The sequence below is a fragment of the Aethalodelphis obliquidens genome, unplaced genomic scaffold, assembly GCF_003676395.1.
Source record: "Aethalodelphis obliquidens isolate GAN/ISIS:26980383/991018 unplaced genomic scaffold, ASM367639v1 scaffold57, whole genome shotgun sequence".
Classification (NCBI taxonomy): Eukaryota; Metazoa; Chordata; class Mammalia; order Artiodactyla; family Delphinidae; genus Aethalodelphis; species Aethalodelphis obliquidens.
In genome coordinates this window covers 8,826,794-8,850,043 of record NW_020838001.1, presented here as the reverse complement: position 1 = coordinate 8,850,043, position 23,250 = coordinate 8,826,794, and the positions used below count along the sequence as shown (strand labels likewise).

The 23,250-nt window shown below is 41.8% G+C and overlaps 1 protein-coding gene across 2 annotated transcripts in view; it reads left to right on the top strand.

Moving 5' to 3' along the window:
* TSHZ2 (teashirt zinc finger homeobox 2) overlaps nucleotides 1–23,250 on the top strand; it is a 274,009-nt gene that overhangs the window by 67,123 nt on the left and 183,636 nt on the right. Inside the window, exons 2-3 of one of the 2 annotated variants that reach the window (XR_003428692.1) lie at nucleotides 3,030–3,161; nucleotides 3,852–9,812. The exons of the other annotated variant lie outside the window; for it this stretch is intronic. The gene's annotated coding sequence lies outside the window, so the exon portion shown is untranslated. Of the gene's footprint in view, nucleotides 1–3,029; nucleotides 3,162–3,851; nucleotides 9,813–23,250 lie in introns of those variants that run through there. 2 annotated transcript variants of the gene reach the window in all.

Below are 23,250 nucleotides of genomic sequence, written 5' to 3'. Positions count from 1 at the left end.
GTAAATATGTGTTAAACAACTAAAAAAAAATAAAGAACAAATATTTACAAAGCACCTGCTGTGTGTTTGGCACTGTTCTAGGCACTGGTGATACAGCAGTGAACTGAACAAATAAAAAGCCCCACTCTAGGAGGGAAAGACATATTAACAAGAGAATCAATAACATCTGAGACAGTGATGCACACAAGATAGGCAATGGTGCAGAGTTAAGATGAGCTGCTCTCAGATAAGGCCTGTGTGACAAAGTGACATTTCCAGGGAGGCCTGAATGAAGTAAAGGAGCAATGCACATGTCCAGGGGGAAAGTATTTCAGGAAGAAGAAACAGTCAGTGCAAATGTCCTCGGGTAGAGGCGTATCAGTGAGTTTGAAACGGTGCAGAGACAGCATGGCTGGTGTGGAAGCCGTAAAGGGCTGCGTGATAGGAGGATAGAGTTGGCGGGTATGGCAGAGGGTGGTACATGCAAAGGCCTGTGGACCTTGATAAAAATGTCAGCCTTTACTGTGAATGCAGTAGGAAGCCACCTTGAGCCAAGGGGAGACGTGGGGACATGAATACAGTGACACAGCTTGAACTGGGCGAAGCCGAGATAGAAACGGGGCTCTCTGAGTCCACAGCTCGCTCCCCGCATGCCGTATCTCTCCCCAGCCATGTGTTCCCCTTGTGCATTTTGTCATCAAAGCAAGGCCCACCCCTCTTTTTGAAGCCTGGTCTTGACAGCTCAGCCCTGCGCTGGTGGCGGCATTTGTTCTGTTGTGTTTCCTGTTTGTGTGGGGCATCGATGTCCACCTTTGGAGCCAGTGACCCTCTTTCCAGGTGACTCGGGCCGTCTTCCGGCTGATCACGGAGTGGGGCCTGGGTTGCATCAGCTGCAGAGCCTTCCTGAGGTGGCAGCGGTAGCGTCTGCTCCCTCTCAGAGTTTGATACCCTGCAGCCTGGCAAGGCGCCAGGTGTGAGTAAACGGGCCCAGGGCCCTTGTTGTTGTTTTCTATTCACACAGCAGCTGCTTTCATTACTGTGCCACGAACCCGATCTCCCAGTGTTGTCAGTCAGCGCTCTCTCCTCAGATGCCAAGGGGAAATGAAATTGGCCTGTCTCTGCAATCAATAGATCTACCTCCTAAGTACCCACCCAGCTCCTTATGAACTAATTACCAGACAGTGGACTAAAACTGTTGCATATAGTATTCGTGAGAACTCTCAGTTCTCACTAATACAGTACAATTAAAGCCAATTGGTTTAAATCAAAAAGATTAGTTTTGGTTCCGTATCTCCAAAAGGCCAGGGATGTCTCAGCTTTGGCCAAGTTGGACGTAAGGGGTCAAATGGTGTCATCAGAATTAGGTCTTATTCTCCCTTCTTGATTTCTTCTGGATTCCTCTCGTCTCAGGATATAGCAAGATGCCAATAGAAGTTTCCATCTTCACACCTTAGTGATGCCAGAGTTACTTTTTCCCATTTCTTGTAGACATTTGAAACTGCGTCTCCGTGGTACAGATTGGTTCACATACCCAGACTTGAAACAATCATTTTTTCCAGAGCAATACAATACTGCTTGGACACTTTGGGGTCATGTGTTCAACCTGGTACCAGCCTAAGAGTTAGTCCATGTAACCCTCGAGAACCAACAACAGAAAACGGGCAGTTTCTCAAAGAAGACTGGGGTCAAACTTCCAGATGCTGGGTAGGCAAAACGAGTAGATGCTAACTTTCACACTCTCTTCGTTAGTCCTCAGAGAACTCTGTGGCATAGTTATTATCCCATTTTGCAGATGAAGAAGGTGAGGTTAAGTCAGCCAAAAAATATATAGCTGCTAAGTGGTAGAGACAGGATCTGAATATTGACTTGTCTCTCTCCAAAGTTCATGCTCAGGGGTCTCCTTGTATTTGATAGAGGAGGTAGAGTGTGAAAACAGGATCAAGATGATCCTTGAAACCCACTGCCCTAAAGCAGTCCTGCTGGCATTTGCTCATTTTTTAAAATTTCAGTTTCTTTCATGCACTTTGGAGGAAGTTGGAAACCAGTTTTCCAGGTAATCTGATTATCATGGTGACTCACTCTTAACAAGTACAGAGAGGACTGTTCTGAAATTATCCTGGAAGGAAACATGCCTCTCCTGCATCATACCATGTTACCCATGTGTACGGAAAATCCATATGCCGACAGCATTCTCTTATATAAATGTGTGGAGGCGTGTTTTTAAAAGCGTGTATATTCATATCCTCTGTGTGTATGTATATAAATATAGGTATTTATCCCTCTGCTAGGTTCATATGTATCCAGTGACTCAAACATTAATTGCAATCCCTTTAGTGAGGGAGTACATTTTCCCTTCTATCATGTTCATTTTATGATCATCTGAAAGTCATCTTTGTAGTGGTCACAATTATCTGGCAACATAACGTTCCTTAATTGTTAGACTGTGTACACATTTTGGCTTTACTTTTCTGAACCTCCCACTCCCTTGCTTTATCTTGTTAACAACAATAATTAATTGCATTGTGCTAGGAGTATACATATAATCTCAATAAATTCCAACAACAATGCTTTTAAGGAGGCACTACCATTATCATTATTATTGGAGATGAGGAAAGTGAGGTGTAAACAGTTTGCCTGCTGAAACTTGGCAGAAACTTGGGTTTCTTTTAGTTTAAAGCAAAGTTTCTCAACCTTGGAACTATTGGCTTCTAGCTAAGCTAGTAACTACTATACTATTGTGGAAGTTAAGAAGGAAAAAAACATTGGAACTCCAAGTCTCCAAGACTACCTGGGGGCTAAAGCATCTATTGGGGGGTTGGTGGCAGATCTGCAGAAATCAATCAGTACTATAGGTACATACCTTTTGATCCAACAATTCCAGTAGAAATGCTGGTCAAAATGTGCCAGGATATAAGTATAAAAATATTCAGTACAGTATTGTTTATAGTAGGAAAAGCTGGGGCTACCTAAATGTCCATGAGTAAGAAATCAGTTAAGTAAATTAGAGTACATGAATCCCATGGACTACGGTGTCAATATTTCTTTAAAAGGATGCAGAAGCTCTGCGTGTAGACACGTGGAAAGGAAGATGTATTTTAAATGAAAAAGAATACAAAGACTAGCATAATCCCAATTCAGGGGGAAAAACTCAGTCTGTGTGTCTGCATGGAGGTGGAGTGAAGGTGAGTGTATATATATTGGACTATACATAGAAAATTGCTGGAAAAATATAAACCAAACTGGTAACAGTGATTACCTCTGAGAAATTTTTATTCTAGGGGAGGTTTGTTCAGTTATACTTTACCCTATATACTTTGTACTGTGGCTCTCCACAGGGGGTAGTTTTGCCCCTTGGGGTGTATAGGGGAATGTCTAGATATATTTTTGGCAATGTCCGGCCCCACTTGGTGGTGGCGGCCGTGGGAGTGGGGAGTGTCGTGCTGGCATCTAGTGGGTAGAGACCAGCGATGACGCTAAACTTCCTCTAACGCACAGGACAGCCCTCATACAAAAGATTATCCTGCCCAAAATGTCAACAGAGCCAAGATTGAAAATCCCTACTTTGTATTCCCAATTTAGTGTTTCAGTTTGTTACTATAAGCATTCATTAATCTTATACTTTAAAAAAAAATCTGCAAAACAGTCTCAATTCTGATACTTGAATAGAAGCATAGTTGCTCATGTCTTTAAAGATAAATCAAAGAAACAATTTTAATATCAATAGTTTTATCATATGAACATAATAAAATTTTTCTTCCAATAGCAGAACAAGTTTTCTTTATTTAAATGTAGCATTTCTTTGTATCTGTTTTTCAAGAGTTTATAATCATCTTTAAGCAAGGCAATCCAATAATATTTATCCCATTTCACAGATTAAAAAACTGAGACCTGAGGAAGACTCTGTTTTTGCAGCAACTGATACCAGTGAGAACCTTGATACACATTTTAATCGTTTCTGGGAATATTAAATTGCTTAATCTCAAACATCTGTGTTTTGCTTGAAACTAAAGATAAAAATCACTACGTTATATTTCTTTAATTGTGAAACGAAGCAAGTTTTCTAAAGTAATCCTTCATTCTCTGTGAACAGAGTAAGTGCCCCATCATTTCCTCCTCCAAACAGAAATACTCCTTTCTCATAGGGCATTAACATTTCAACTTGGAAATAAAACATCTCTTCTCTCATATCTGCTCTGTAGTGTAGCCACGGTGGGTTGTCTTTTTACACATTAAATTTCTGAGTGCAGAAATGACACTGAGTGTGACTTGGGGGGAGGGGGTGAGCTTTGAGTGAGGTTTCTAATAAGGACAGATTTGCTGTAAAATCTTCCACGGTCCTCATGAAACTGATAGCTCTCGCTTAATAAGACACTAGCTCTGACTGTCACCATGGCTCCAGGACAGAAGGATATTGCTGACCCAAGGGCCAAGCCCTTGACATTGGCTGTCTTAAGCTACCCCCGCCCAGCTCTGAAGTATAAGACCCGGCGTTCTTAGAACCACACAACCTTTAGGAATGCATACTGGCCTGCTGACTTTACTTTTTGAAAATTAATTCCCATACTTGTCAGACTGGGGTAGGTTTTGCCACAGTAAAGGACAACCCCCAAATTTCAATACCTTAAAACAACAAGGGTAAATTTCTCATGCTACTTACGCTGTGGATCAGTTGAGGAATCAGCTCTGTCCTCACCTGGGACTCAAACTGACCAGAGCAGCCACTGTCTGGAAAAGACATCACCTGCCCTTGTGACGAAGAAAAGAGAGCGTAGTGAATCACACCCTGACTCTCGAGGTGGCACACGCCACTTCTGATCACGTTTCTTGTGGCCTTGGCTAGCTCCAACAGGGTGGGGAAGTACAAACATCAAAAGGAGAAGAGACACGGAATATTTGTGAATGGTTCTAATGATTTCCAGTCACCAAGGTGTAAAAATCGTGTACAAATCTGAATTCCTGGATTCTTTTGAGAAACTGCAGGATCTTGCGGTATTGGAGGTGCACAGTCGAATGGCAGTAGTTGGGGGGAATGGGAGACACTTATTAGCAGCTACTCTATTTTGACGGGGCATTTGTTTACCAGCTGACAGACCCTACCTCACCTGTTTCACTCACCTAAGGAGTCAGCTCGATTCCTGTAGGAATTTGAGTTGGCAACTCTTGAACTAAAGTCCAGCCTAGTGGAAACAGTTCAGCGGTGGAGTTAGACAACCTGGCTTCCGATCTGCGAGAAGCCCCTCTATGGCTGTGCAAGCAGGGCTGAGTGATTTGACTCTCTGTGCCTCAGGTCACATGGGAATGAGTAGGAATGGTAAATGGGAATAAGAGTAACAACCTCAGAGGGCTGTGATGAGGCGTGAATGTGAAAATCCACGTAATTTAGTGCCTAGGGCAGAAATAACACAACTGCTGTATCATCATCGTCACCACCATCATCATCGTCGTCATCTTTCCAAAGTGCAACCCTGCCTTCACCTTTAACTTCCACAAAAATAGGGTCACAAGGTAAATGCTGTTGGTGGACAAATATTGACCAGCCCTCCTCCTTTCTCTGTATCTGTTTCCTATCTTACAAATCAAAAGAGTCGGACCAGAAGCTTTCTGAGGTCCCTTCCAAATCTGACATTCTGTGATTCCAAGACACAAGGAGGGCCCCCAGATTCCTTCCCGAGCTTTCAAAGCATTCCCAGTGTAAGCTTTAGTGTGGGTCTGGAGAGTGTATCTGTCAAGGGGGCTGCAGGCAGGGGGGAGACATGAAGCCAAACTATGAGGCAAGCATGGGAACAGCCTTAACCACAAACTCTGGCCTTGAACCCATCCAGGGAACACTGACATGAGCCAACTGTGCATTATCTGTTGATGAACCTTCCCAGGAAATGCTGTTCGGGAACCTTCCACAGCCTTGTGACCTCAGCCACCAACTTCAGTCACCATCTGGACTGGTCTTTTCTTTCATGGCACTTGGTGGGCAGCAAAAGGACCCCCAGGGCTTTATTTCTGTGCAGCAGGCTGCCTCGCCTTTGAACAATGCGGTGTGATGACGGAGGTATTATCACCCTGAGCTAAAATATGCCAATAACGAGACCAGGAAAACAGTGGCTACACGTTTGTGAGGCAAGTGCAGAGGAAGCAAACTCTGCTAATTATCCAGGAAATCTTCTTAAATCCATTTAGATTTCTGCAAATGAATCAGTACTTGATTCAAAAAATCTGGGAGCTCAGCTCAAGCAATCAAGTAGGTATTGCTAGGAAGTCAAGCTCTGGATACAGACAGCCTCTGCCCCTGGGACCTGAAGTAACTTCCGTGTCCTTTTAGAACTTCGGCTCCTTCGTCTGCAAAGAGAGCGTGGGAATACTGACCTCGTGCAGTGGGGAGGTTGACTAACAGAACGTACCTTCTGTATTTAATGGAGGGTCTGGCATCTGAGCCCTTGATACATGTCAAGAACAGGGTAGCTCAGTTGTGGCTCTCCTGTAAGTCATCTCCGTAGAGCCACACTGAGGAGAGGACGATCTCAAGACTAAGTGTGTATGAAAGAAGATGCTGGAAGGGGGCTGTGGCATATAGGACACCGCATGCCCCACATAAAGACCCATGTGGGCATAAGAAAGGATCAACCCGTTGTTCCAAGAACTGCTTATTCTGCAGGAAGTATGTTAAAAGTCTAAAGTTACATGTGAAATCTCCTGATTTTTTAATGGACTAGTTTATTAAACTGGGTGCCTGTTTGGCTCCAGTAAAAATAGACTCCCTCCAACGCTTCATACCCTCCAAAATAACAGTGGTTTTATTAAGGTAGACCTTTGTCTCATAGAAAAGTGCAGGCAGGTGGTTGAGAGCTAACAGGGCACTTCTTGTGGACAGGGACCCAGACACCTTCTATCTTGTTGCTCTGCCACCTTCACATGAAGCTTCCTTCTTGTGGTCCAAGATGGCTGCGCTGGCTGCTACCATCACATGCAAATTCCAGGCAGCAGGGGAAGGGAAAGCGGAGGGATGTCCCTCTCTTTAAAGGTATAACCTGGAAATTACACATATCACTTCCATGGCTAGTACCTTGTCACAGGGCCACATCTATCTGAAAGAAAGGCTAGGAAGTGTAGTCTTTATTCTGGGTGGTCAGATACTCAACCAAGAATCAGGGGATCTACGACTAAAAGAAACAAGAAACAAAGCCACAGGTAATTTGGATTTTTTTTTAAACATGAGGTCAACCAAGCAAAACACAACAATGGGCCATTTTGGAACACAGGAAGAGCCATTCTATATTGAGGATGTTATAAGAGCGTTTCACTTTAATAAATAGTTCTTTATATTAAGATGATTGTCGGCATCAACGTCAACATAGTTTCCCTGCATTGAGTGCCTACTACGAGCTAGACGCAGTGTTAGGTGCTGAACACATATGAGTTCTCTGACCCTCAAAACAACCCTACAAAGTGGACGTTGTCATCACCCTTCATCAAACGCAGGAACAGAGGTCAGCAACGTGAAGTGACGTGACCAGGTACACTCAGTTTGCAAGTGGCAGAGCAGGGCTTTCATCTCAGGCCCATCTGACACCAGAATCTTTGCTTGCTCTGTGCCAAGTACAGCTGTCACTTACTTTCCTCCCACCTCCCGGCTCTGCGTTGTTCTCCGTCTTGTTCAAGGAGGGACCTTGTCACAGCAATGTCACAGTCTGGAACCCAAGTTACAGGAGGTCACAGACAGCCCACAGGAACCACACATTCAGACTTTCGGCCCTTCCCACCGTTCTTTGATCTTTGTTTTCACAAGTTACAAATTCCTCCACCTACTTATATTTTAAAAAGAGGAGAGAGAAAGAGTGAAATAATGACTCTTAGCTGAACTGCTTTTCTTCAAAATCACGAATAATTGTTTTCCTGGGGTGCCTGAGAAGGCATTCCCCTCTCATCTTTTGCCCGGGACTTGGCAATCAACTTCAGATTGCCCCTTGCTTGCTTTTTTTCAGCGTACGCGTTCCGTGCAATCCATCACCATAGCCATTATCCTGCTTGTGATCAAGGGCAGGATGGAAAAACTCCCTCTCCCTTCAACACCTACCACCAGCTCTTTGATTTGCCAGGCGTGGGCAGAAGGGAAGTTTCCGGTGAATGACCTCAGACCCGCTCCATACGGAGCCCCACGCAGCACCTCATCATCATCAGTCTGGGAAGAGAAAACCCAAGTCAGGCTTTTTGTAAACAGTCAGCAAATGGCTTCTAGTTCATTTATTTCCCTTGTTGCAAAAAGGCGTTTCTTCGTCCCCCTTTTGTACGTACTCTGTGTGAGGGGGTGTCGCGGAGCTGCTCACCGCGTGCACTTCTAAGCACCTGCCGAGCTTGAAGTCTTCGGGTGCAGCCCAGCCCTGCATTATCAGGTGGTTAAATAAGGTGAACTCTGCACCTTTTTTCATCAAAATAAGTAGGTCAGCGATTCATTCAGCTGGCCGGGAAACTAGGGCAGGGTTTCTCTCATCCTCCCCATAGGTGGACGACATAAGGGGCCAGATCATTCTCTGCTGTGGTGGGCCGTCCTGTGCACTGTAGGGTGTTCAGCAGCATCCCTGGCCCCCACCCACTAGACGCCAGCAGCAACCCCCTCCCCAGTTGTGACAACCAAAAATGTCTCCGGATATTGTCCTGTGGCCCCCGGGGTCAAAATCACTCCAGGTGGATAAACACTGCCTTAGGGACATTAATACAAGTTTATGGAGTGGTTAGAACTGTCGGCACTGTTTGTTGGCCCTGGGGATGCCTCCTGGTCCTGTGACTTGGAAAGTGTCTGTCATCACTCATCCGAGCTCAGTTTCCATGTCTGTAAAATGGACAGAATAACTGGATCTTCTTCATGAGGCTATTGGTGGTCTCCACTGACATAACAGTTGTAAAATGCTTAGCACAAACCCCTGGTAAATGAGAAAAAAAAAGCCAGCATTTATGAACATTGGCTATTGGTAACAAGCTGAGACAGTAGCTGTGAGGATGGGAGAGTTTGGGCCCTTGCCCCCTTCAGCCTGAACTCTCAGCATTCCCTGACTCAGATTTTGTGCTCTGTTTATGTCACACTCTTTCTAGTTCCCATCATGCAGCATGTTCTCTACTCAAGCCCCCATTTTCTGGCTCAGGTGCTTCCTCCAGTTCCTCCCTCCTTCTCTTCATGGTTAACACCTGCCTACTCACCCTGAAAGCTCAGCTTAGAGGTCACCTCTTCCAGGAAGCCATTCATGCTTTCCTCCTCCCTCACCCCAAGCTGGGGTATGTCCCATCCTCAGGGACCGAGGAAGTCCCAGTTTAGCTCTATTTGCATTTCTCAGTCATTTTAAATATTTTGCGGTCTTCTCCATTAGGTAGTGCCCTCCATAAAGGCAGGGACTGTATCTTAATGCACCTGTGAATACCTGGGCCCCCGCTTGAGACCATATGTTGACACTGTTAGAACATCTATCAGAGTGCACAAGGAGGGAAGAGGGACTGAGTGAGGGAAGCGCACAGCACAGTGCTTTGCAGAAGAAAAAAACAAGTAGAAGAAGTATTTGGATCCATGAGTAGCTACTTTGGGGGGTATATTTTTGGTATACTTTCTTGCTCGTCCTGTAGTTGTCTTCACTGTCACCATCACTAACCAATGAGCAGACCTAAGTCTGCAAAGAATGATGCCTTTCTTTCTCAAGGGCGGTCTCCATGTCTTACTTCACAAATAAAGCATCTGATACATTGGATAAAAAATTTGACCGGTAGTTTACCCCTTTTTACCAACTTTTCTCTTGAGTGTGTTCATTCACTCAACAAATATTTACTGAGGGGCTTCCCTGGTGGCGCAGTGGTTGAGAGTCCGCCTGCCGATGCAGGGGACACAGGTTCGTGCCCCGGTCTGGGAAGATCCCACATGCCGCAGAGCGGCTAGGCCCATGAGCCACGGCCGCTGAGCCTGCGCATCCGGAGCCTGTGCTCCGCAACGGGAGAGGCCGCAGCGGTGGGAGGCCCGCGTACCGCAAAAAAAAAAAAAAATTTACTGAGCTCCTGATTCAGGGGAGAAATGACCAAGGTCCTTGCTCTCAGGGAGCTCTTATTTATTACATAAATTATGATGTAATAATAATACAAAATATATTAGACATATGTATTACATAAATCATAGGTGATATTTACTTATTACATAACTATGTAAAGGTGCAGTACCAGCAGAGATATGTAATATGCAGAACGATAAAGCAGGAGTTAGAGAGGGTCGGTTGAGTGGTGGTTGTCAGAGAAGGGTCTTTGATAAAAGTAACATCTGAACAGAGCTGAAGGAGGTGAGGATGAGGGTCTTCATAGCTGATCCTTACACATCCCTTTACGTGATAGCTCTTGGTATGCCACAGGCAAGCCTCAGAATGCAGTTGGCCCTCTGTATCCGTGGTTTTGCATCCAGGGATTCAATCAACTGAGGATCGAAAATATTTGAAAAAAGTTTCAGAAAATTCCAAAAAGTAAAACTTGAATTTGTGGGCACCAGGAACTATTTACATTGTATTTACCACTGTTCGCATAGTATTTACACTGTATCTACAACTATTTACATAGCATTTACATTGTATTAGGTATTGTGAGTACTCTAGAGATGACTTAAAGTATATAGGAGGATGTCCGCAGGTCATACATAAAGACTACACAGTGTCACACCATTTTACATAAGGTACATAAGCATCCGTGCATTTTGGTATCCTTGGCGATCCCGCAACCAATCCCCCCTGAGGATACCTAGGGGAAAACTGTATTTGCGGAAAAGAGTTAACCATTTGGGAACTGCCCGTATCAGCATGTTCCAGAATATTTCCAGAATTCATGCTTCTTGCGATGTTAACGGTGGAAGTCACCCGAAAAAAACAAAAACAAAAACGAAGTCTGTAGAATTTGGAGAAACAGATAAACAGTACTTACCATCTTCCCTTGTTTCAAGACTCTTCAGAGCCTTTAACAGGTCAAGGTACATTGTGAATGTCCAAGTAGGAACTAGAGAACTCAGTTCCCTAACTTGTTTTGGACTCAGAAGGCCTTATTCAAGAAGCATATTGTAGGACTTGTGTTCAGAGGAATGTATTTTGGTAAAAACTCTTTTGGACTGGGTACCAGACTTAAAGAAATATTTTTATCATATTACTATATCTCAAAAAATATCCAGGTGTTTCTGATAGATTCACATTGGAGTCCTATGCTTATTCAGGGTCTTTCACTGTTGAGAACTAAAGGGAACATCAAGTGGCCAAGAAGTTTTATTCCTTTATTCCACAATTATTTTGTGGGCATCAAGATTGCACACCTGTTCGTTTGACTGGCCTGGAAACATGTTGGTCTAGCTGCAGGGCAAAATATTGGGGTACCAAAAGCTACTCATTGCTGAGCCCAATTTTACTTTTGCTGCCCATGTAGCAGTCCCTGAGGTTTGAAAATTCGAGGTTTAGCTCAAAGAAGATCTGAAAATCATTTGAAAAAGAACCACAAAAGTGGATCGTCAAGAACATGGGCTCTGACTACACAAGGTCGGACATGCACGAAAGTCCTAACAATTCTTGCTGAGTCTCAGTTTAAATTACCTCTAAGATGGGATTCTACTGAGATGGCAGACTTTTGTTTTTATCCAAAGAAAGGTGGGAAGGCATAGAAGGGCCCTTTGTAGAGGAATGTGAAAACTGAAATTGCTGGTTTGAATAATATGCCCATTATGTATACATTTTTAAGTTTATTACAGTAAAATACACATAACCTGAAGTTACTGTCTCAGCCGTTTTTAAGTGTACAGTTCAGTAATGTTAAGTGTATTCACATTGTTGTACAACCAATCTCCAGAACTTTCTCCCAACTCCCGAACCCCTGGCAGCCATTCTACTCTCTACCTCTCTGAGTATGACTGCTCCAGGTACCTCATATAAGTGGATTCATATAGTATTTGTCTTTTTGTGATCTGGTTTATTTAACTTAGCATAATGTCCTTAAGGTTCACCCATGTTTAGCATATGCCAAGATTTCCTTCTTTTTTAAGGCTAAGCAAGAGTCCATTGTCTGGATCTACCGTATTTTGTTTATCCGTCCATTTGTTCTTGTGTCCACCTCTTGGCTCTCGTGGATAACGCTGCTGTAGACGTGAATACACTATCTCTTTGAGAACCTGATTTCACTTCTTTTGGATAAATATGTAGACGTGGGATTGCACCCATTACATTTTTAAAACAGCTCTATTGAGATATAATTCACATACCATAAAATTACCTTTTAAATTATAAAATCCAGTGGATTTTAGTACAGCTGACCCTTGAACAACATGGGTTTGAACTGCTCGGGTCTACTTATATGCAGATTTTTTTTCAATAAATATATGCTACAGAACTCCATGATCCAGGGTTGGTTGAATCATCGGATGTGGAACCATGAACGGGAACGCTGACTGTAAAGTTATAGGCGGATTTTTGACTGTGTGGAAGGTTGGTGCCTTAACCCCGGAACTGTTCAAGGGTCAACTGTATATTCACAGATTCGTGCACCCATCACCACAGTCAATTTTATAACATTTCCATCACCCCAGAAAGAACCCTTATACCCCTTATCAGTCACTCCCCATTGCTCCCTTGCCCCAGCCCTAGGCAACCACTAATTTACTTTCTGTCTCTATAGAATTTGCCCATCTTGGACATTCACATAAATGGAGTCATACTATATGTGGCCTTTTGTGTCTGGCTTCCTTCACTTAACGTAAGGTTTGTAAGGATTATCCATGCTGTAGCATGAACTTTGTTCCTTCTCATAGACAAAGAGTATTCCATTGTATGGATATGCCATTTTGTTTATCCATCTATCCATTAGTTAATGGATGTTTGCGTTGTATCCATCGTACCATGTTACCATCGCTGTATTTCTTGCCTTGTGACTCTGCAAATATCTAGCCTTGTGGCATTCAGAATTTTCTTTTATTCTACTGGGGCAAACAAGTCCCTCTGTGAAAATGTAGATCAGAGAACTTGTCAAGGTGGTAAACTGCAGATTCTCCACCACCCCCCTCCTCCCCGCACAATCTTATTGCCTCCAAATAAAAAAGGAAGAAAAGAAAACTACATCCACTCAACCTAAAAGCTATATATATATATATATATATATATATATATATATATACACACACACACACATATATATACACATATGTGTATATATATGTGTATATATTTGTATGTATTTTTTTCTTCTCTATTTCTAATGGAATAGGGAAATCAATAGGAAGGGTAACAACCGATTATAGTATGAGAAAGGAAATTTTAAGACTCTTTGGAAATAGTGCATACACAGAACATTTCTGAACTATCTGCAAATGCAGGAATTATCCCTCAATGCAAAGGATCTGTGCTAAAGTAAAAGTTAGCTCAGGCTTCTATGAATTTCCGTGTTAGTGGCAACTTTCTCACTCCAGTGTATGTGAAACCTGCTGCATTTATCCTGCGTTGCCCGGTGTCCAGGACTCAAATGCCATTTGAGGACGAGGCTGTTCTAATTAATGATTGAGCCTTAACTGAACTCAGAGTGTTTTATGCATCACAGTTCTTGGCCATGTGTCCAACAGCATTTTGATTTTATTGAATGCCAGGGCAAAAGATCCTTAGGGGTTCGGACAACATATCTCCTTGCTCTGGACATTGAAAAGAGTGGAAGTCAGATTTGGAATGAACCGAGGGAAGACTTACCATGAGCTGGACTGCCCCTGTTTGAAAATTCAGCCATGGGGGCAGTCATCTCATTATTTAAGCAGCCTGACAGATTTCCCCCTTCTCACTCATATTTCACATATACGCAGCCGCTGTCCAACTTTGTTACAAAGAAGGTAGAGAAACTTGTCATTTGTTTGATCATCAGCGTGGTGTAAGAATTTGCCTGTCACTTGTTTAGCATAATGGCTGAATTCTTTCTTTTTCAATAGATGCTTGGCAGTTCGGATGTGTTAGATTGCTCGCAAACAACGGAAAGAAATCCACACATCCTATCCATTGTCAAGCTCATTTAGCAGCTTATTCTAAGACTAAAGTAACAGAAGATAGCTCGGGCTATGACTCTTTTAAGAAAACATTACAGAGTGTGAACAAAAGCAGATCCACAGAACTTTAAAATGTCAGAGAACTTAGAAATCCTTCAGTTTGAAGGGTCTGAAAACTCATATGCCCACAGAGTCCAGGCAGGTAGTAAAACAATTAAAAAAGGAAAAGCGGCAGAGAGAGGTGGATTGCCCCTTGCAAGGTTCTAGGAGGGGTTCCAGCCTTTGCCTGATAATCGTGTGTTTTCATGAAATTTGCAAAAGTAAGATATTGAACTTTAATTTGCTAATTGGGCAGCAGCTTCCCTCCCTGACATGCCCCCTCCTTCACACTTTCCCTTATGGTGTTAAATGGCCTTGGAGTCATCCCAGGGTTTTTGTACTCATGGGCCACAGGCAATTTTTTATTTGTTATTTTTCCTGCAGCATCACAGATGCTGCAAACATGTTCTATTCATCATTTTGTATTAATTTTCTACAAGAAGAGCTCTTGCCAGGTTTTAAAAGCTTCAGACTTCACAAAAACAGCCGTCAAGGTATGCATTATGGCAATATGGACAGTTCATACCTGTCTAAGTGGAGGCTGTTTTACTGGGCTCAAGACAGTTGCCAGGTGGAGATGGAAAGGCGTGGTGTGACCAGTTCCCTCCAGTGAAGCCAGAAATCCAGATTTTCATGTCAAATCTTCTAATTTCCAAATGTTTATAACTAACCAAACAAAACTAATTGGAAGGTAAAGTTGGATCTGTGGGCTGTCAGTTTTCAACCCCTGCTCTTTATGAGGAAAAAGCTGATGGACGGGTCTAACAATATTGAACCATCCGTCCACACCATCATCTTCCAAAGCTTTTGCATTGAAATTATCAACCTAGTTTTCTTTTCTACTTTTAAATCATTCAACTAGTATTCACTGAGTGCTAATAACTGTGTGTTTTGTATAGATCTGAATTCCTCCCAAGTTCAGCTCTTAATTAATTGTGTCCAAAGTAGCCCACATCCAGGTTTAGAGTTGGGAGACAGGGCCTGATATGAAATTACATCTCACTGTGCCAGGATGCTGAAGACAACTAACTGAAATGTGCATAATTCAGACAAAGTGTTCCAGATCCTTATTAAAAGACAGCTTCAAAAAATGGTGTGAGGTTTTATATTTATGGACACGTTATTGTAGTCCTGGTGTTAGAGTGGGGTTTTTTGGGGTTTTTTTGCACGAACTTTGGGTGATTAAAGTACTTGGAGATAACAAAACTCTCCCTGTTTTCAGTCCTCCTCACCCTGAACCTTTACATCCGTTTTCTCTACTGCCTCCAAAGCTTTTTCTCTAGATATTTCCATGTCTGGACCTTTCTCAGCATTGAGATCTCAACTGGCATGTTACCTCCTTAGAAAAACTTCCCGGAACATCTTAGCTAAATTAACCAACGCCTAGCTCTCTTCCTCAGGGGTTGGCAAATGACAGCCTGTGGCTGAATCCAGCCTGCGCCTGTTTTGTAAATAAAGTTTTATTGGCACGCAGCCACTCTCATTGCATATTGTTACATATTTGTGTTACAACCTGAGACTTGGGTAGTTGCAACAGAGATGGTTTGGCCCACAAATCCCAAAATATTTACTGTCTGGCCTTTTATAGAAAATGTTTGCTGACCCTTGAGACTCCCATTGCCCTTCTTTCTTTTACAGTATTATTATCTGAAATTACCTTTTTTGTTGTTTGTTTGTTTGTGATTTCTACTATTAGAATATACGCTTCTCAAGGATTATTTTTCCCTTTACCTAGAATATGGTAAGCATATTATATTTTGATTGAGTGAATCTAATACATTCCATGCTTTCGCCTTTCTGTTAATGCAGAGAGGCTCCCAAGTTTTGATACACAGGTGAGCACTGTTGCTTTATATTTCAAGCAGGGGAAAACATGTAAATTTTTTTGGTTTTGGTTGAGTAATCTGGACCAACCAAATACACTGAGAGAGATGAGGCCTAAGTACTGTATTCTACAATGTCATCTCTTGAACTTGACGAGAAAAAGCCAAGGTGTGAAGCCAGCGGAAATCATCGTGGTGACTGTGTGTCATTTCAGCCAGTGCCACTGTCATTAACAAGAGCTAACTCGTATTTGTCAGTCAAAGCAACGCTCTTCACTCAACTTACTTCCAAGTTACCAAACATTTTGGCTTAACCCTGTCTAACCAAATAAATGAGTTTCTTTGAAAAGTCTCGACCCATGTAAGGAAAGATGTCTTTGTTCTTCTCTGCTTAATTACATCACCTTGTCCCATACCATGTATGCAAACCCCAACATGCATCCAGCCATTGGTTACCATACCATATCCTTGTCACCTCACGCGTTTGTCTGGCTGGAAATAAATGTCCACACTCCACTTAATCCCATCTCTCTCTAGTCTTGACATACTTTAGAACTTCTTTTATCTGTTCTACTCTCTCAAGTGCCTGACATCCTCTCCTACGCAGGCTCTCTCTAGCCTGCAGGTCAGCACTTGAGGATTTATTTACTGATTCCTTGTCTTTTAGCCTTTTCTGTCTTCCTACTGCCATCTTGAAAGCAGGCACCGTTTCATACTCATCTTTATATTTCCCTATTACCTAGTTTGTGTTTGGCCTGAATTGAGTCTTGAGTCAGTACCAGGTCCCTAGCACTGTGCTGGGAGTTATGTCAGACAAGACCATTAAAGTTTCCCAAGAGCCCTAGAACCTTACTTTGGGAAGCCTCACACCGTCTAGAAGTAAGCCCGTTCAAATGCACCAACTTGCCATGTTAAGTATGATTTTTTTTTTCTTTTAAGGCAAACAATAGCAATTCATTTGCTTTTGAAGTTATTATTGATTACAAAGTTAAGTTTTATTTTTCTGTGTCTCAACTAATGTATGTTTGGTCAGATCACCAAGGATTTGAAAGCCCTTGAATTTTTCAATGGCTCCTGAAAAGAGGTACCCTCCATGCACCACACCCCAAAAACCAAATGTATAAAACAGCCCTAGACACTCTGAGATAGAATGGTGAACACAGCAGACGTGGTTCTTGTCCAAAGGGAAACTAGAGTCCAGCTAGTATGATATGCCGGTGAGCACGTAGTTACAGAAAATTATGAGAAGGCCCATTTTGGAGGAAGGGCAGGGGCGAAACAAGACTTGAGGGGAACAGAGAGAATTGGGGGTGGGGGAAGGACGTCGAGGAAGACCTCCCTGGAGGAAGTAACGTCTTACCTTAACCTTGAAGGATGAAAAGTTGCAACCAATTTTCCCCTAGCTAGCCTTGATAAATCTATTTAACCCATAAACTAATTCACCTGAAGTCATGCCAGGCTATGTAGTTTCTGGAGCCCCTTCCACTATTTCAGGAAGGCAACAGCAGAGTATTCAACCAACTGTGGGGTCCTGCTGAGCATGGAGTCCCGTCTGATGCCACCAGTTTCGTTCCCATGAAGCTAGCTGTGATATTTGTCCTAAAAACAGATCCAGTCTCATTCAAAAGAGATTAGGAGAGAGAGGACCTTCAAGATGGCAGAGGAGTAAGACATGGAGATCACCTTCCTTTCCACAAATACATCAAAAATACATCTACACGTGGAACAACTCCTACAGAACACCTACTGAACACTGGCAGACGACCTCAGACTTCCGAAAAGCCATGTGGCTGACAGGGCCTTCGTGCTCCAGCTGGGTGTCAGGCTTGAGCCTCTGAGTTGGGAGAGCCGAGTTCAGGACATTGGACCACCAGAGACCTCCCATCCCCACGTAATATCAACCAGCAAGAGCTCTCCCAGAGATCTCTGTCTCAACACTAAGACCCAGCTCCCCCCAACGGCCAGCAAGCTCCAGTGCTGGATGCCCCATGCCAACAACTAGCAAGACAGCAACACAACCCCACCCATTAGCAGAGAGGCTACTGAAAATCATACTAAGTTCACAGACACCCCCAAACACACCACCGGATGCGGCCCTGCCCACCAGAAGGACAACATCTAGCCCCATCCACCAGAGCACAGGCACCAATCCCCTCCACCAGGAAGCCTACACAACCCACTGAACCAACCTTACCCATCGGGGGCAGACACGAAAAATAACGGGAACTATGAACATGCAGCCTGCGAAAAGGAGACCCCAAACACAGTAACTTAAGGAAAATGAGAAGACAGAGAAATACACAGCAGATGAAGGAGCAAGGTAAAAACCCACAAGACCTAACGAAGAGGAAATAGGCAGTCTACCTGAAAAAGAATTCAGAGTAATGATAGTAAAGATGATCCAAAATCTTGGAAATAGAGTGGAGTAAATATTACAAATGTTTAACAAAGACCTAGAAGAGCTAAAGAGCAAATAAACAGTGATGAACAACAAACACAGTAAAAGAAATTAAAAATTCTCTAGAAGGAATCAATAGCAGAATAACTGAGGCAGAAGAATGGATAAGTGACCTGGAAGATAAATAGTGGAAGTAACTACCACAGAGCAAAATAAAGAAAAAAGAATGAAAAGAATTGAGGACAGTCTCAGAGACCTCTGGGACAACATTAAACGCACCAACATTCGAATTATAGGGGTCCCAGAAGAAGAAGAGAAAAAGAAAGGGACTGAGAAAATATTTGAAGAGATTATGGTTGAAAACTTATCTAATATGAGAAAGGAAATAGTCAATCAAGTCCAGGAAGCGTAGAGAGTCCCATACAGGATAAATTCAAGGAGAAACACACCAAGACACATATTAATCAAACTATCAAAAATTAAATACAAAGAAAAAATATTAAAAGCAGCAAGGGAAAAGCAACAAATAACATACAAGGGAATCCCCATAAGGTTAACAGCTAATCTTTCAGCAGAAACTCTGCAAACCAGAAGGGAGTGGCAGGACATATTTAACGTGATGAAAGGGAAAAACCTACAATCAAGATTACTCTACCCAGCAAGAATCTCATTCAGATTTGACGGAGAAATTAAAACCTTTACTGACAAGCAGAAGCTAAGAGAATTCAACACCACCAAACCAACTTTACAAGAAATGCTAAAGGAACTTCTCTAGGCAGAAAACACAAGAGAAGGAAAAGACCTACAATAACAAATCCAAAACAATTAAGAAAATGGTAATAGGAACATACATATCGTTAATCACCTTAAATGTAAATGGATTAAATGCTCCAACCAAAAGACATAGACTGGCTGAATGGATACAAAAACAAGACCCGTATATATGCTGTCTACAAGAGACCCACTTCAGACCTAGGGACACATACAGACTGAAAGTGAGGGGGTGGAAAAAGATATTCCATGCAAATGGAAATCAAAAGAAAGTTGGAGCAACAATTCTCACATCAGACAAAATAGACTTTAAAGTAAAGACTATTACAAGAGACAAAGAAGGACACTACATAATGATCAAGGGATCAATCCAAGAAGAAGATATAACAATTGTAAATATTTATGCACCCAACATAGGAGCACCTCAATACATAAGGCAATTGCCAACAGCCATAAAAGGGGAAATCGACAGTAACACAATCATAGTAGGGGACTTTAACACCCCACTTTCACCAATGGACAGATCAACCAAAATGAAGTTAGATAAGGAAACACAAGCTTTAAATGACACATTAAACAAGATGGACTTAATTGATATTTATAGGACATTCCATCCAAAAACAACAGAATACTGTTTTTTCTCAAGTACTCATGCAACATTCTCCAGGATAGATCATACCTTGGGTCACAAGTCAAGCCTTGGTAAATTTAAGAAAACTGAAATCACATCAAGTACCTTTTCTGACCACAATGCTATGAGACTAGATATCAATTACAGAAAAAAAAAAAAAAAAGAGTAAAAAATACAAACACATGGAGGCTAAACAATACGCTACTAAATAATCAAGAGATCACTGAAGGAATCAAAGAGGAAATCAAAAAATACCTAGAAACAAATGAGAATTAAAACACGACAACCCAAAACTATAGTATGCAGCAAAAGCAGTTCTAAGAGTTCTTAGCAGTTCTAAGTTTATAGCAATACTATCCTACCTCAAGAAACAACAAAAATCTCAAGTAAACAACTTAAGCTTACACCTACAGCAATTAGAGAAAGAACAAAAACCCCCAAAGTTAGCAGAAGGAAAGAAATCATAAAGATCAGAGCAGAAATAAATGAAAAAGAAATGAAGGAAATGATAGCAAAGATCAATAAAACTAAAAGCTGATTCTTTGAGAAGATAAACAAAATTGATAAACCATTAGCCAGATTCATCAAGAAAAAAAGGGAGAAGACTCAAGTCAACAGAATTAGAAATGAAAAAGAAGTAGCAACTGACACTGCAGAAATACAAAGGATCATGAGGGATTACTACAAGCAGCTATATGCCAATAAAATGGATAACCTGGAAGAAAAGCACAACCTTCCGAGACTGAACCAGGAAGAAATAGAAAATATAAACAGACGAATCACAAGCACTGAGATTGAAACTATGATTAAAAATCTTCCAACAAACAAAAGCCCAGGACCAGATGGCTTCACAGGTGAATTCTATCAAACATTTAGAGAAGAGCTTACACCTATCCTTCTCAAACTCTTCCAAAATATAGCAGAGGGAGGAACACTCCCAAACTCATTCTACGAGGCCACCATCACCCTGATACCCAAACCAGACAAAGATGTCACAAAGAAAGAAAACTACAGGCCAATATCACTGATGAAAATAGATGCAAAAATCCTCAACAAAATACTAGCAAACAGAATCCAGCAGCACATTAAAAGGATCATACACCATGATCAAGTGGGGTTTATCCCAGGAATGCAAGGATTTTCAATATACGCAAATCAATCAATGTGATACACCATGTTAACAAATTGAAGAATAAAAACTATATGATAATCTCAATAGATGCAGAAAAAGCTTTTGACAAAATTCAACACCCACTTATGATAAAAACTCTTCAGAAAGTGGGCATAGTGAGAACCTACCTCAACCTAATAAAGGGTATATATGACAAACCCACAGCCAACATCATTCTCAATGGTGAAAAACTGAAAGCATTTCCTCTAAGATCAGGAACAAGACAAGGGTGCCCCCTCTCACCACTATTATTCAACATAGTTTGGAAGTTTTAGTCACGTCAATCAGAGATGAAAAAGAAATAAAAGGAATCCAAATTGGAAAAGAAGAAGTAAAACTTCTTCTTTTGCAGATGACATGTTTGCAGATGACATGATACTGTGCATAGAGAATCCTAAAGATGCTACCAGAAAACTACTAGAGCTAATCAATGAATTTGGTAAAGTAGCAGGATACAAAATTAATGCACAGAAATCTCTTGCATTTCTATACACTAATGATGAAAAATCTGAAAGAGAAATTAAGGAAACACATTTACCATTGCAACAAAAAGAATAAAATACCTTGGAATAAACCTCCCTAAGGAGACAAAAGACCTGTATGCAGAAAACTATAAGACACTGATGAAAGAAATTAAAGATGATACAAACAGATGGAGAGATATATCATGTTCTTGGATTGGAAGTCAACATTGTGAAAATGACTCTACTACCCAAAGCAATCTACAGATTCAGTGCAATCCCTATCAAACTACCACTGGCATTTTTCACAGAACTAGAACAAAAAATTTCACAATTTGTATGGAAACACAAAAGACCCCGAATAGCCAAAGCAATCTTGAGAAAGAAAAACGGAGCTGGAGGAATCAGGCTCCCAGACTTCACACATTACAAAGCTACAGTAATCAAGACAGTATGGTACTGACACAAAAACAGAAATATAGATCAATGCAACAGGATAGAAAGCCCAGAGATAAACCCACGCACCTATGGTCACCTTATCTTTGATAAAGGAGACAAGAATATATAATGGAGAAAGACAGCCTCTTCAATAAGTGGTGCTGGGAAAACTGGACAGCTACATGTAAAAGAATGAAATTAGAATAATTCCTAATACCATACACAAAAATAAGCTCAAAATGGATTAAAGACCTAAATGTAAGGCCAGACACTATCAAACTCTTAGAGGAAAACATAGGCAGAACACTCTATGACATAGATCACAGCAAGATCCTTTTTGACCCACCTCCTAGAGAAATGGAAATAAAAACAAAAATAAACAAATGGGACCTAATGAAACTTCAAAGCTTTTGCACAGCAAAGGAAACCATAAACAAGACCAAAAGACAACCCTCAGAATGGGAGAAAATATTTGCAAACGAAGCAACTGACAAAGGATTAATCTCCAAAATATACAAGCAGCTCATGCAGCTTAATAACAAAAACACAAATAACCCAATCCAAAAATGGGCAGAAGACCTAAATAGACATTTCTCCAAAGAAGATATACAGACTGCCAACAAACACATGAAAGAATGCCCAACATCACTAATCATTAGAGAAATGCAAATCAAAACTACAATGAGGTATCACCTCAGATCAGTCAGAATGGCCATCATCAAAAAATCTAGAAACAATAAATGCTGGAGAGGGTGTGGAGAAAAGGGAACCTCTTGCACTGTTGGTGGGAATGTAAATTGGTACAGCCACTATGGAGAACAGTATGGAGGTTCCTTAAAAAACTACAAACAGAACTATCATATGACCCAGCAATCCCACTACTGGGCATAAACCCTGAAGAAACCATAACTCAAAGAGTCATGTACCACAGTGTTTGTGGCAGTTCTATTTACAATAGCCAGGACATGGAAGCAACCCAGAGTGTCCATCGACAGATGAATGGATAAAGAAGATGTGGCACATATATACAATGGAATATTACTCAGCCATAAAAAGAAACGAAAGTGAGTTATTTGTAGTGAGGTGGATGGACCTAGAGTCTGTCATACAGAGTTAAGTAAGTCAGAAAGAGAAAAACAAATACCGTATGCTAACACGTATATATGGAATCTAAAAAAAAAAAAAACAAAGATCATGAAGAACCTAGGGGCAAGACTGGAATAAAGATGCAGACCTACTAGAGAATGGGCTTGAGGACATGGGGAGGGGGAAGGATAAGCTGGGACGAAGTGAGAGAGTGGCATGGACATATATACACTACCAAATGTAGAATAGATAGCTAGTGGGAAGCAGCCGCATAGCACAGGGAGATCAGCTCGGTGCTTTGTGACTGCCTGGAGGGGTGGGATTGGGAGGGTGGGAGGGAGACGCAAGAGGGAGGGAATATGAGGATATATGTATGGGTAAAGCTTATTCA